Source organism: Malurus melanocephalus, unplaced genomic scaffold, assembly GCF_030028575.1.
Source record: "Malurus melanocephalus ecotype Western Australia unplaced genomic scaffold, MMel_1.1 scaffold_630, whole genome shotgun sequence".
Lineage (NCBI taxonomy): Eukaryota > Metazoa > Chordata > Aves > Passeriformes > Maluridae > Malurus > Malurus melanocephalus.
Genome location: NW_026623862.1, coordinates 250766 through 263803, shown reverse-complemented (window position 1 = coordinate 263803; position 13038 = coordinate 250766). Strand labels below are relative to the sequence as shown.

At 46.9% G+C, this 13038-nt stretch overlaps 1 protein-coding gene across 3 annotated transcripts in view; it reads left to right on the top strand.

Annotated features, from left to right (window-relative positions):
• Window positions 1-12576: 12576 nt before the first annotated feature.
• The window catches only part of SERTAD2 (SERTA domain containing 2), a 76606-nt gene continuing 76144 nt past the window's right edge, over window positions 12577-13038 (top strand). For 2 of the 3 annotated variants that reach the window (XM_057383402.1, XM_057383399.1), the window contains exon 1: window positions 12577-12919. The gene's annotated coding sequence lies outside the window, so the exon portion shown is untranslated. The remainder of the gene's footprint in view (window positions 12920-13038) is intronic. The other variant, XR_008966450.1, reaches the window with a different exon arrangement.

Genomic DNA, 13038 nt, shown 5'->3' with positions numbered 1-13038 from the left:
CATAAAGGGGATGATCACTGCTCTGGCCCTGCTGGCCACACAATTTCTGTGAGCAGAAGGTGTCACTTGTCACCCCATCCTCTGCCCCATGGAAAAGTTCCCCTCCAGACACTGCCTTTGCCTTTTCAAGAGGGTTTGCCTGGAGGGAAGAGGCTCCCCAGAATACAATGTCTTACCACAGGCTGTCCCAGCATACTCAGAGGAGAGCACGACCTGCCACGCTGAGCCTGTGCCTCCAAACTCACTTCTCATCTSTCAGCAGGATTTCCATAGCTTCCCCCAAGCAGATGGATGGGATTTTGGATRGGAAGGGTCAAGGTCCACTTGAATCCAACAGATCCCCCTCCTTCTTCACCCTCACCCTGCCAGGGCTGTCTTTTGTGGAGCTCAGCTTTGCTCCTTCCCTGACAGCAGACATTTCAAACATTATTTTAGAAAAATTAAAATAAAATTGTCCCAAAGCTCTCCTACTCCCCAAAGCTCCTCTTTTTTTTCCCCCAGTAACCTTCTTTCTTTAAATTGAAGTTGGTGCTGGTCACCTTTGCTCCAAAAATRCACAAAGCTGCTGCATAACTATTTTCCAAATAATTAATCTTTCCAGTGGAATAACTTAAAGCCTCACGTTTCCTGTTATGTTACACAGCTGCAATTTGTAACAAGAGATCCCGCGCTGAGCTCCGTGGGCAGAGGGCCAAGGACGTGGTGCTTTACCTACACAAGAGCCCTACATAAATAATCCTTCCCTGCATGTTAAACAGTTAGGTACTGTTCAGTTCAAGAAAAAAAAAGGCTAGGCAAAACAAAAGCCTGTCTTTTGGTTGTCATTTCACAGTTTGGGGTTAAATTTTCAGTGGTAATCTGTTTTGTTTCGTGARCTTCAGGGGTTGGGAATGCCCCTTCTCAGCTGCCAGGGACATACCAGCTCAGTTCCACTACCAATAGCTGGTTTATTGATGAATTCACATTTCAAACAAATACTTTATCTGCCACAAAGCTAACAGCCTCCTGTATAGCTGGGATATTGAGACATGCAGAGTATAAACAGAATCATCCTTACTTCTCTGCTCAAAAAAACAGGCTTGGGTGGAAATTGTGGGGGATGAGAAGCAGACAAGGGATGTCACTGGATGGCATCTGAAGCCAGGCATCAATCAGAGCCACCCTGAGATGGTGAGAAAGGATGCCAGGAGCTGAGTTGTTCCCCTGCCAGCATTGGGACAGCCCTGAGATCCTCTAAAGCCTCCACTGGCAAACCTTCACCCCTCCTCTGCCTGGAACAGCTCCCATCACGCTGGAATGTGGGGGTCTGGCCTCCCAAACACCCTGAGTGTTTCTTACCATGCGTGTTTTACGTGTCATATCAACTGTGGGGTGAGCACASAGCTTATTGCAGCAGTAGCAGTGTTTATGGGTGTGATAAATCATCACCAGAATCATGCCCAATGCTTTATACTTTCAGAAAAGAGTGAGAGGGACTGGGATATGGCATAAATCAGCTGTAAATTGCTGTCTTATCGAATTGAGGGAAAGGATTTCAAGGGCTTACACCTCCAGGCTTTCACTCAGCCAAAGCACATATGCATAGTGAGCATGCTCGTGGGTCAAATTCCCAAATTCATCCCTAAAGATGCAGGTAGGAGCTTGCCAGAAGGGATGGGAAGGGCTAAAAGCATCTAAACCAGTTCAGCACCTTAAGCTCCTGTGCTCTCAGTGGGATTTTAGGCATCATTCACTTCCAAACCCCTAAATACACTCCAAGCATCCTAACCTGTGGTTAATGGAACAAACACAAGGGAGGTGGGATGGGCTGGAGCTGCTTGCCTTCCCTTTCTGGTGAGGAGATGAAGGTCTGAGTGCACTCTGTTAAAATCACATTTCACTCAGCCCAGTGAGGCAATAAACCAGGAAAAATTACTTCCAGCACYTCCCAAAAAATTTTGAAGCATACTCCTGTCTCCATGAGATTCCAGTTGATGGAGTGATCATGCAGGGAAGAGGGAGTGAGGAGATTTCAGGCTGAGGTTTCCCTGGGTCCTACCCATGGGTTGTGCTTACACTTGATGGGATTATCCCAGGTGAGGGAGAAGAGCCTGGTGCCCATATCAGGACTTTGCTTTGCTGCYCTGGTCACACCAGCCACATCAGCTGCAATAACCCTTCAAAAAGGGAAGCGATTTGAAATGAGGCAAACAGGAGAACAGCTTCCAAAAGGCATGAAAATTAGCTCGTTTCATGCTTAGAATAACCCCATTACCTCAATATCCTGAATGAATTATGCCAAACTTCCCATGCACACATGCACACACACAAAATCCCCCTTTGGGCTACTTAGCAACAGTGAGAAATTTCTGAAGAAGAAGCTCCTGAAAAGAGGGAATTTGAAATAAAAGTGTCCTTTGGAATAAAACTACAAAGTGTGTATCATCATGCTTTGATAATTAGAATGGCAATTGTTGAATGACATCACAGAATCCCCACCAGCAAATTGGCCCAACCCTGGAAAAATTCTACCATTTCTTGCATTGAAGAGACACAAATCCACAGCCAATTTGGACATACTTTTYCCACCACTTGCAGAAATTTTTAGTTTGGGTATTTTCTCCCAAGTTTGAAGCAGTGGGTGGCAAATCTTGGGGGAAAAAAATGGAAAGGACAGGATGGGAGATCATATATGGCTAGGGAAAGGAATGTAGCAGGAAAGGTGATGAATTGGTGAAAAGAACAAGCAAGCAAACCAAAAAGTAAAATAAACTTACAGAAACGTGGAGAAGTTCCAGTAAAAGGGGAAAGAGAAACAATCTGGGAACGTCAGGCAGCAATGTGGATGGTATATTTAGTTAAGACACTGACACTGGTGGGAAAAGTGACAATTGCAGGGTTTAGGTCTTAATCCAACAAGGGAATTTCAGCATGGGCTTATTTTTAGACATGTGAGTAAKCCTCATGATTTCAGTTTAGAAAGGTAGATCCCAGCTCATATTATCCTGCTGTCAGCGTGGACCACACTATTAGGAAAAAAAAATTAAACCTCTTCTAAACTTTTTTTTCTTTCCTGTGAAAAAAATACATACCCAAATTTATTCAGATTAACAAGGGCATGGAGGTGGCTGTTGTGAGATGGGGAAAGAGGGTTTGAGGTTTGCCTRGGGAGGCTGCTCCTGCTCTGGCTGTGTTTTGCTGAAAGCAGGCAGAGCTGGAAAAGCAGAATGATGGAGACACTTCTGGCATGATGGAGTGAGCAGCAGGACATGGGCACAMAGGACATCACATCCTCAGCAGTGGATGTGAGACTTTTCTATCATGGAGAAAATAGGGCAGGTCACAACTGCCTCCACCCCAGGCTCTTGCAATCTGTAGGGAACTTGGCTTGGGTGGAAAAGGAAACAGAAAAACACATCTGAGTGTGAGCCTGGCTCGWGCATTCAGTGCACAATTTATTATATTTACATTTTAGATGAGATAATATTATTATAGTAATTTATTGATTGTTTCCAAGTCCACTGTCTCCTCTTAAAAGTCAGACTAGACAGAAGTTTCATATAAAGTATTTTATTCACTGGATTTTGGCGTGTTGTTTTTTGAGGAGGCAGGATTGCCAGTTCTTTCTGCATCTGTCCTTTTAAAATGCTCTCAACAACAATTGTTGTGAAGCTTAAACCTTTCAGACACTGAAAAAGCAGTGATGCTTGGGGTCTCCATTGCTGGATGCAGTGGGAGATGTTGCAGGGAGATGATTCCTCCCCTGGACATCGATCTGGCACCTGCGGAGAGCCCCAAATCTGAGAGAAATTCCCACCTTTTTTGAAAAGAAGCACATCACAAGGCACTGGCATTGTCTCTCTCTGTGTCAGTTTGGCATCTTCTTGTTTAACAGGTTGATTTTTAGCAAATAGAYCCATAAAAGGAGAATTTGTCAGCAGCTTACTCTCTTCTTTCCATTGGATTGACGTGAGCAACTTCAACAATGGCCCATAATTAAAAATTTCTTTTGAAAGAGGGTTGAAACCAGTGAGATCTGGTCAGTCTGTCCTCATCCTTTTCTCAGTGACATTGTCACTCACTGAAATTTAGGAAATTAGGAAAAAGATAAGGAGAAGTCCATCAACTGGTCTCCTATAAATACACATCAAATTGCATCCAAGATTGCCAGAAGGAATTAAGGAATACAAAACAGATGGAGAAATGACTGATATGAAGCAGGTCAGATGCTCAGAAAATATAGCAGTGTTTAACAGATGGAGAAATGACTGATATGAAGCAGGTCAGATGCTCAGAAAATATAGCAGTGTTTNNAAAAAAAAAAAAAAAAAAAAAAAAGGGAAAATAACTGGAGTCTCATTTTAATCAGTATAAAAATTCATCCCCATGATTATGCAAGCATTTTCTACCATCCTAGATACGCGTTCTTTGGAAAAAGTGCTTGCTGCTACAGAGCTGAGAGCAGGAGCTCAGGAAAGCAAGCGYCAGGTCCTCTACACCTCAGCCCTAAAATCTGGATTAGACAGATTTTAAAAGACTGGGCAGGAGCAGCAGCCTTATTTATGGGAGGGTTACCTCCAGTGGTGTGGAGTGCTGGTGGCAGGGATGGGAAATTTGGGCTAGCAATGCTCATAGCATCCCTCAGACTTTTGTTTTTAGTCAGCTTTGAGAGCAGCGTTTGAACCAGCATGTGCATCTTGCCCAACTCACTTCAGCCTCCTCTTCCTCCTCTGACCTTTCACTGCGGGGAGAAGACGAGTGAGATGGGGGAGCAAACAGCACTGCAGGACTCCAGAAACCCTCCCGACACCCAAGCCAGGAGAAGGCACAGATCTTGGGCACCCATTTATCCCGGCAAGAAGCATTTCCCAGCGCCAACCGGGCAGTGTCCAGAACAGGAACCAGAACACGCTTTGCACCGCTCGGGCGAGGCAATGCTGCTCGTAGGGACGCGTGGATCATTTCCCCTCCTTTCTCCCCGAGGCTGAGTGCGGCAGGCAGCGCTCACCCACCCCTGTGTGCACCTCCCGGCCTCCCTTTCCCGGCTCCATCCGTGCCAAGCGCAGCTGCTGGGCTCGGGGTGCCGCCGCAGCTCCCGCTCCCGCTCCCGCTGGCACGGCTGCTGCGGAGCGGGGCCGGGGAGGGCCCTGCTGACGCACCCGATCGGTATTAGAAGACTTCACCGGCTATTTATAGACCCCCACCGACCGCAGAAAGCTCTTGGCCTCGCTTTTTCTCCCTCCCTCCCTCCCTCCCTCCATCTCGCTCTCTGGCTTTAGCTCAGCGCAGGAGGGGGAGCAAAAGAAATGCTGTCAGTAAACCAGCGAGTCCAAGTGCGACATTCCCAAGCACAGCAAAAATTTCTGTCCCTCCGCTAGCGGGTTCAGTCTGAACAAATTATTTCCAGCATGCCGGCCTTTCACTCTGGTGCTTTTTCCTCCTTTTCAGCCTGGATTTCTTTCCCGTTTTGCTATTTTTTTTCCCTTTCCCCTTTCTCTCTGTGCGCAGTTTCACTTTCCAGTTCCTGGCATTGGCTTGGCTGCTCCTCAGCAGGGCTGGATMCAGACCAGAGAGGGGGAGACCTCTCTATTGAGCTTGGCAGATTTTCCCAGTTCCTGCCAGGAGCTTCCCTGTGTGTCCCTCTCCCATACCAGGCTGAGCCCTGACTGTTATTTTGGCCCTCGACATCTGATGCTCTCCTGACTGCAGGGCCAGGCTTCAGCTCCCACATTCACCCTCTGAAGGACAAACCCGTGGTCCCCACCCTCATCACCCACATCTCTCCAGCCTGTTCCTGTGCTGGTGGGTGAGTCAAGGACTGAGCAGAGCTGTGGAAGGAAACTGTACCCACGCATCCACCCCGGGTGCTCCTTCAGCGTGGATAACCACAGCAGTAAGTTTTAAAGCGCTGCTGTTGCTGAAGCACAGTCTGCTGCAATTTGGGGCAGAGGCAGCATTTGGAAATGTGAGTGAAAAATTCCRTACACCTGGATGCGGGCAGTGAGGTAAAAACAATGCCTAGTGTCCACAGCAAAGGCACTGATGGAGAAGTAAAGCCATTTATAATCACTTCAGTGAAGTGAAAAATAGAGGTCACTGGAGGTGCACAGCCTTCTTTTTTTTTTTAACAAAACAATGCTGATTTTCACAATATTTATTGTCAGAAGCGTTTCCAACAGAAACACTCCCGTCTGCGTGCAGGCCCTCAGGTTTACAGCAGAGGTAAGAGAGGATGACTGTGGGAATTCAATCTGGAGCAAGCCATTTTTCTTCTGCTTTCTCAYTGAATTAACCATTGCCCCACCTGAGAGACTGGGCTCCTTGCAGCTCCATCAGCACTTCAGGACTGAAGCAATCAAGGGGTGGGGGTGTCTTCTCAGTGTTATCCTTAAATAAATCACTTTATCTCTCTGTTTTTGCATGGCACCCTGCTCCATATCTCTGTGAGCTTGCAGGCTCTGGGGCTGTCTCCCACTGCAGGGTGGGATGTGGGAGCAGCAGGCACATTCCCTGACACAATGCACATCCCTTGCAGCAATGCTGGCAGACAAATAACAGGGCCAGGGTCTTTATCCTCAGAGAGGAACGGTGCACCCAACTGCAAACAGCTGGTCCCAAAACTAATGCATTATGGTTTTCAAAATTACAATTTTTTTGTAGTATTTACGTGTCCAGCTCTGGGCTCCTCAGTACAACAGACGTGGAACTCCTGGTCCAGTGGAAACAAAGTTGATGGAGGGACCGGAGCATTTCCCTTATGAGGAAATTCTGAGGGAGTTGGGACTGTCCAGCCTGGAGAGGAGACCCTCAGCAATGTCTGTGGGGTGTGCAGGGAGGGCTCAGAGCAAGGAGCAGCCTCTGCTCCGTGGGGCAATGGCACAGGAGGCGCAGGAACTGTCTGTTCTGACAGGAGGCACAGGAAGCTCCATCTGAACATGAGGAAGAACTTCTTTCCTGTGCAGTGACTGCACGTGGAACACATCACACAGAGAGGGTGTGGTGTCTCTCTCACTGGAGACATTCCAGAAGCGTCTGGACAGACTCCTCTGCCATGTGCTCTAGAACAATCCTGCCTGAGCAGGGAGGTTGGATCAGATCACCGTGGTCACCTCCAATCCGAGCCGTTCTGTGATTCTGTAGCTCATCAAAACAGATACAGGCAATTCAAGAGCTATATTTGAACGTGGGGATGGTGCTTAACATTTGGCCACAGAACCAAGAGCATTTTACTTTTTCTTGACAAGCTTACCCCTTCGTAACTTTATGATCCCATTTTTAAACCTCGATGTGAATGAGGCTCTTGCTAAAGGGGTCTTRCTGGGAGCTGTGTCATGACCAGGTCATTTGRGCTGTGTGRCAYTGAAAACTGAGTAYGAGAAAGGAAATTCTGATTTCYKCTATGCATCTTCTTCAGAGGCTTCACAGAATTGTGTCTGCCAAGGTGAGCAGGCTGCCAGTGGTCAAAACCAAGCTGATGGGAAGTGTCCTGGCAAAGGAAAAACACTCCTTCCTATCTGACCACGCAGAGAGTGCATGGAGTGATACTGAAGAGCCTTGAACCCCCTTGACCCCTTTCCTCACACTACTTCTCTGCAAAACTGAAAACCTACAGACTCTTTTTAGAGTCAAATCAGTACAAATGGATTCCCCTTGCAACAAATGACAGCCAGGACACGTCAGCGTCACATCCTCAATTTGGAAATGCTTCAGCTCTGACTTGAGAACTGCATGGTCACCCTGGAAATGTGGGATAAGCCAGTAAAATCTCAGATCAGAAGCAACAGCCTGCACAGGAAAATTTTGATTTATTCTCCAGCTCCTACTTCTTCAGTTTGGAAGAGTCACATTTATAAACCATAAAAGCAAATTATCCCTCCACCGACAAAGATCCAGCCTTGACCTTTCTGCAGCACAATTAAAATGTAAAAGCACTTTTGCCAAATGACTAAAATTGTTCCTTTCATTTTTACGCCCCATTTTCTGCCAGCACCAATGTGTAAGGTGGCCATGACTCACAATAAATGTCTGGTAGCTCTTCTACAATAAAATCCTGGTTTTGAGGGACTTGCAGCTTGAGGTGGACAAACAACTCATAACACACAACTTACTCTTGAATTCAGCATCCCTGYCCACATGCAGCTCTGTTTTCTCCAATTTTTGTGTGTGAAATTTTCTCACCAGGAGTTTCCTAGAAGTAAATATTGTTCTCATGGACCACACAAAAGCATCCCTGCTACAAATACCTGACCCTTGGCATTTGACTGAGGAACATGTTTGGTTCATTGTTGTTATTTATGGTATTTTTATCAGTGCTATGGTTATGCCACTCCATTCCTAAGCAGGAAAAACCACCAAGGTTCTGCCTTGGATGGGCTGCARTCAGATGACAACTGAGGTGCTGCAGGTGGCAGAAGTCTGCACACAAGCATCYATCAGGCATTTCAGAGGCCCACACAAAGGTTCTGCAAATTTCTACAATAAATGTAGGGGGGGAAAAAATCCCATATTTAAATTSCAATTCAGGCTTTGGACTTAAGAGTGAAGTGTTCGTTCGCTATTGTATTTTAATACAATAAATGTCATGTGGTTTCTGGTAGKGGAATTATACAAGCAACTCAGTGTATTATGCATTCATGGAGTAGGTTGGAAAWGTTTGTAAACCAGGCAATAAAGCTGTAGGAGCAGAAGTATTTACAAGATATTAGTGAAGTCRTTTGAGTTTTAAAATGACAGGAAAAGTTGGTGTTTGGCAGTGTTGTGTGGGGACAAAGACACTGGACAGTAAAAATATTATAAACAATAGAACCAGCACAGCCCAAGGTGAAGAGCAGCTTATAAATGTGTATAAATGGCATGATTTAGGGATAAGACATCACAGATTTTTTTTGCCTTTAGGTAAAGAAGGGTCTGCTTTCTTGCAACAGGAGCTCTGGATCTTCTCTCCTGGTCATTTATGAAGCAAAGGGATTGGGAATGCCATGCTAAACTGCTGGAGAACACACACGAGCCTGATTATGTGATGGTAGTAATAACATTAAACTTAAATCTCAATTTTTCAAACTACACAATWATATTGTGTGTCCTGTRATAAACCCAGTACTTTTCATACAACTATTTGGAAAGATGAATACCAGTTAAGAAAAGTAAACATATTACACTTGTATACCTTTGTTCCCAGTTCTACTTAACAATTGCCAACAGAGAAAGAACCAAAAATACCTAATATCCATGTGAAATGTATAAAATGGTAATTATCTCTGTTTCACCAYACAGTACTGTTATTTCTTTGCTAAATACAGATGGTCTCCAAGAGTCTCGAAACTCATTGCAGCTGGACAACGTTTATAAGCCTATGGCAGAGGATGGTTTTCAAAGGAATTTAAATATTGCAGGGAGTGGTTTTATATTCCAGGGCCCCAAGTTTGCTTTGTGATAGCRCTTTAGTTTCACTGTTGCTCAAGAAAGGAGCCCTCTGTTTGAGAGGGAAATGCAGAAGGTGTGAAGTGAACAAATAAAATGTTCAATTTTCCATCCCGAGCAGAGCAGAGGAGTAGGAATCACCACGGCAGAAAAAGAGACAAGACTGGATAAACAGCAGAGCAACAAATCCTGAACACATCAGACATATGACACTGGTTTGCATTCCCAGAACATAAATTAGCACCTGGTAAGATGACTGTGTTTTTTGAGATAAAATTTTGCTTTCCATGAATACCCTCCAAAATGGGCTTAAAAATCTTTCCATAAACATTTCTAGCCGCTAATCTAATTGATGGGAATGTTTTCAAAAAACAAACACAGATGAAGGAAATTCATTGCTTTTACTCACTTAAAAGTGAGTACTTGCAGGTTTTAAAGGTATTCCCCAAGGCCAATAACTAACTAAACAATCTTATTTTGTAAACAGCTACGGTGCAATAAAAAACCCAGGCTCTGAGGTCATTGTGTGAAACTTAAAAAAAAAAAATCATCTCTATTATGCTCAGAAGAAAAAAGTATTTTTAGCAGTTGCTGGTTTAATTGTGAGCACTCCTGAAGTAGTTTGGCAGAAACATTGCAACCTCCAAACCCAGTCTGACTGAGGARTAGCTGGGCTCAGTTCAGCTGAAGCAAACACAATCCTAAACAACTGAACTTGCAAAACCCCAAACAAACCAGCTCAGAGAGAAATCACCTTCAGCAGGCAGGCCACGCTTTCAAACTTTTCTCTGTAGCTGTGAAATTGAGACTTTACAAGTAAAAGCCTTCATACAATTGCTTCCCTTGAAGCGCTGGCCCGGAAAAAACCCTGCTGTATATTGGGAAAGCTGCAGTGCCATGATGATATCAAATATTCCCTGGGCTGCTGTCTCTGGAAGTGTGTGCAAAACCCCTTTGGAAGGCTGTACAGCGGAGCAGGATGATTGCTTATAGACTTCCMCCAGCCAGAAACAATCGTGCCCAAACTCACGAGCTCAATTTCTGCCTCAGTTCTATCAGATTTTTGCTGTTAAAGGAGGTACAGATAGAAAAAGACAATTGTCTGCCCTGAGATTCCCACCCTTTTCGGGTCTTTGGAGAGTTATGTGTGTATATATATATATATATATTCTCTCTCTATATATATTCATCTCTCATTGAATGGTGAACACCCTGTTCATTTTGTTTGCCAAATTGCTCAGGACCTGATGCAAAACCCYTTTAGTGCAGGGTTCAGAAGTCTCTAAGCATGAATCAGTGGGAGCACTGACGAAGGCTGCAGAACTTTGCAAGTATTTTAACCTCTTGCAAGTATTTTAACCACCTAATGGCATAGATAAAAAGAAAAGATGGCAGATTCTAAATTCTCTGCTTTTGCTATCAATTCAAAGATGGGAGTCACTTATAAACATCCTTCATTATTCCCAATGATTAGGAGAAATTAAAACCCTACCCTCACCATCTTTGTTTCATCCTTTTTTTATYCTGACAGGATGGCCTTAAGGGCCATCTTATTTTCCTCCCCTTTCACATTAGAGCAATTTGAGTACTGTCCATCCTGGATTTCTTGCAAGACACTATGGCAAGGCTGGCAGAATGGGGCCTCAGATACTAAGACACAAATCTGAGAGCCCTTTATTGTTGTATGTTTTAACAATTCCTGTTTCAAATGAAGAACTGTGAAATCTCCCCTCCAACTCTGTTGGATTTCAATAAAAGCAAGCAGTAAAAAAAACTGTAATTAGTCCCACTATTTCTAAAGTGAAAAACATGAACAAATTATTGCAGGTTACAATTTTTTAGCTCTCCAATTACTGTAGATGTCAAAATAAGAAAAAAAAAATCTGTATTTATAGCAGTCTGTTGATGGAACAAGTTTTTAAAGCAAACAAAACCGTATTTTTGCAGGTTGTAAAAATGCCAGTGTAGTCCTTTATTCTATTATTCCGTTATCGTACAGTCTATCAGCTGTTTCATGCTTTTACTGCAAAAACCATGCTTTTACTGCAAAAAAAAAAAGATAAGAGCTTGCACACAGGGATGAAGAGGTGAAACACATTTTGAGTATCTCATTTCCCTTATGGGGATTAAAATTTTGGTAAGGTTCCAGCATTTGTTGGAAACTCCTACTGGGCATTACTTCCTCACCRTACCCAAAATAAATTCCTCCAGTATGAATCATTTGTGATAACAGGGTTGCTTTTTTACACCACTGACACTGCTCCTACCTGTCAATTCCCCCCAGCAGCAGGGGAGAGGAATTGCGCTGCCAGTGCTACTGCTCTCATTTTTTTTCATTCACCTGGTAAAATTCTGATATCGTGCCGCATCCCGGGATGCGCTTTGTTCTATAAAAACCTGTCAAAAAAAAAAAAAAAAAAAAAAAAAAAAAAAAAAAAAAAAAAAAAAAAAAAAAAAAAAAAACCCAAAAAAAACCCCAAAAAAACCCCCCAAAAAAAACAACCAAGATCTTGAGCCGTGACACCTGTCAAATATGGGCAAGCCCCAGCTTCCCACTTGCAGAGCTCGCTGTTCTGAGGGGAGCCGAGGTTCCCCAACCAGCCCCCTCCTCAGGCTTTCCACCGCCCCCGGACCAGGCCCCGGCTCCGCTCGCCTTCCTCCCGCGGGAAACGACCTTGGCGGCGCCAGGTCCAGCCCCGCTCCACCCCGGCCACCTCCCGCTCCGCGGGCGGCTCCGGGGCGAGCCCTTCCCTTCCCCTCCCCGGGGTCTCGGAGGCGCCGGCCCCGCCTCACCCGCCGAGGTTCCGCCGCCCCCGCTCCCTGCGTGACCATCTCCCCGCCGCGCCCCCGCGCGCTTCTCATTGGCCGGCCGCGCTGCCYATCAACCGGATCCTCAGCGCTGATTGGGCGCGGCGCCAGGCCGGAGCGCAAGTCCCGCCCCGCGGGGCTCCCCCCGGCCCTCCCCGGCACTTGGCGGCGGAGTGTCCTCAGAAGACTCGCTGGGCCGGCGGGGCCGCTCCGCYGCTGGCGGCCGGCCCGCACGCCCATTGGCTGATGGCGCTGTCAATCTGCCTGGCCGCGGCTCGCCGTTGGCTGTCGGGCGGCCGGGGGGCGGGGCTATACCCCCGCCCCCGCCCGCGCGGTGCCGCCCTGTGACCAACTCCCGTGTGTGAGTCACGGCAGCGCCGTCAATGCCGTGTGCGGGCGGGCGGCGCTGCCTGGGCTGCCCCGGCCCCCCTCCCCYGGCACAGGGCTGGCGGGCCGCACTTGTCACCGTGTCACATCCTCCCCGCCGCCTGCCGACCCGGCTCACCCCCCGCCCCAGCTCGGCCGCCGCCCGGGGCCGCCGCGGCGGCATGGGATAGAGCCGGGCACAGCCGCCCACGCCGCTCGTTTTACATTGACCTCCCCGCGGTTTCAATCCCTCCCCCGCGTGTCCCCCGCGCCCCCTCTCTCCACCGAGCCCCCGCTCCCCCGGGCGTCTCCCTCGCCGGTCCTCGCCGCGGAGCCCCCGGAGCGGGTGAGTGCCGGGCWCGGCCCTCCCGGGCTCGCTGAGGGGGCTGTGGGTGCGGGGGGCGCGGGCCGGGCTCTGCGGGGCGGCCACCGACAACTGTTCCAAAGTTGGGGCATTCTCCTCCC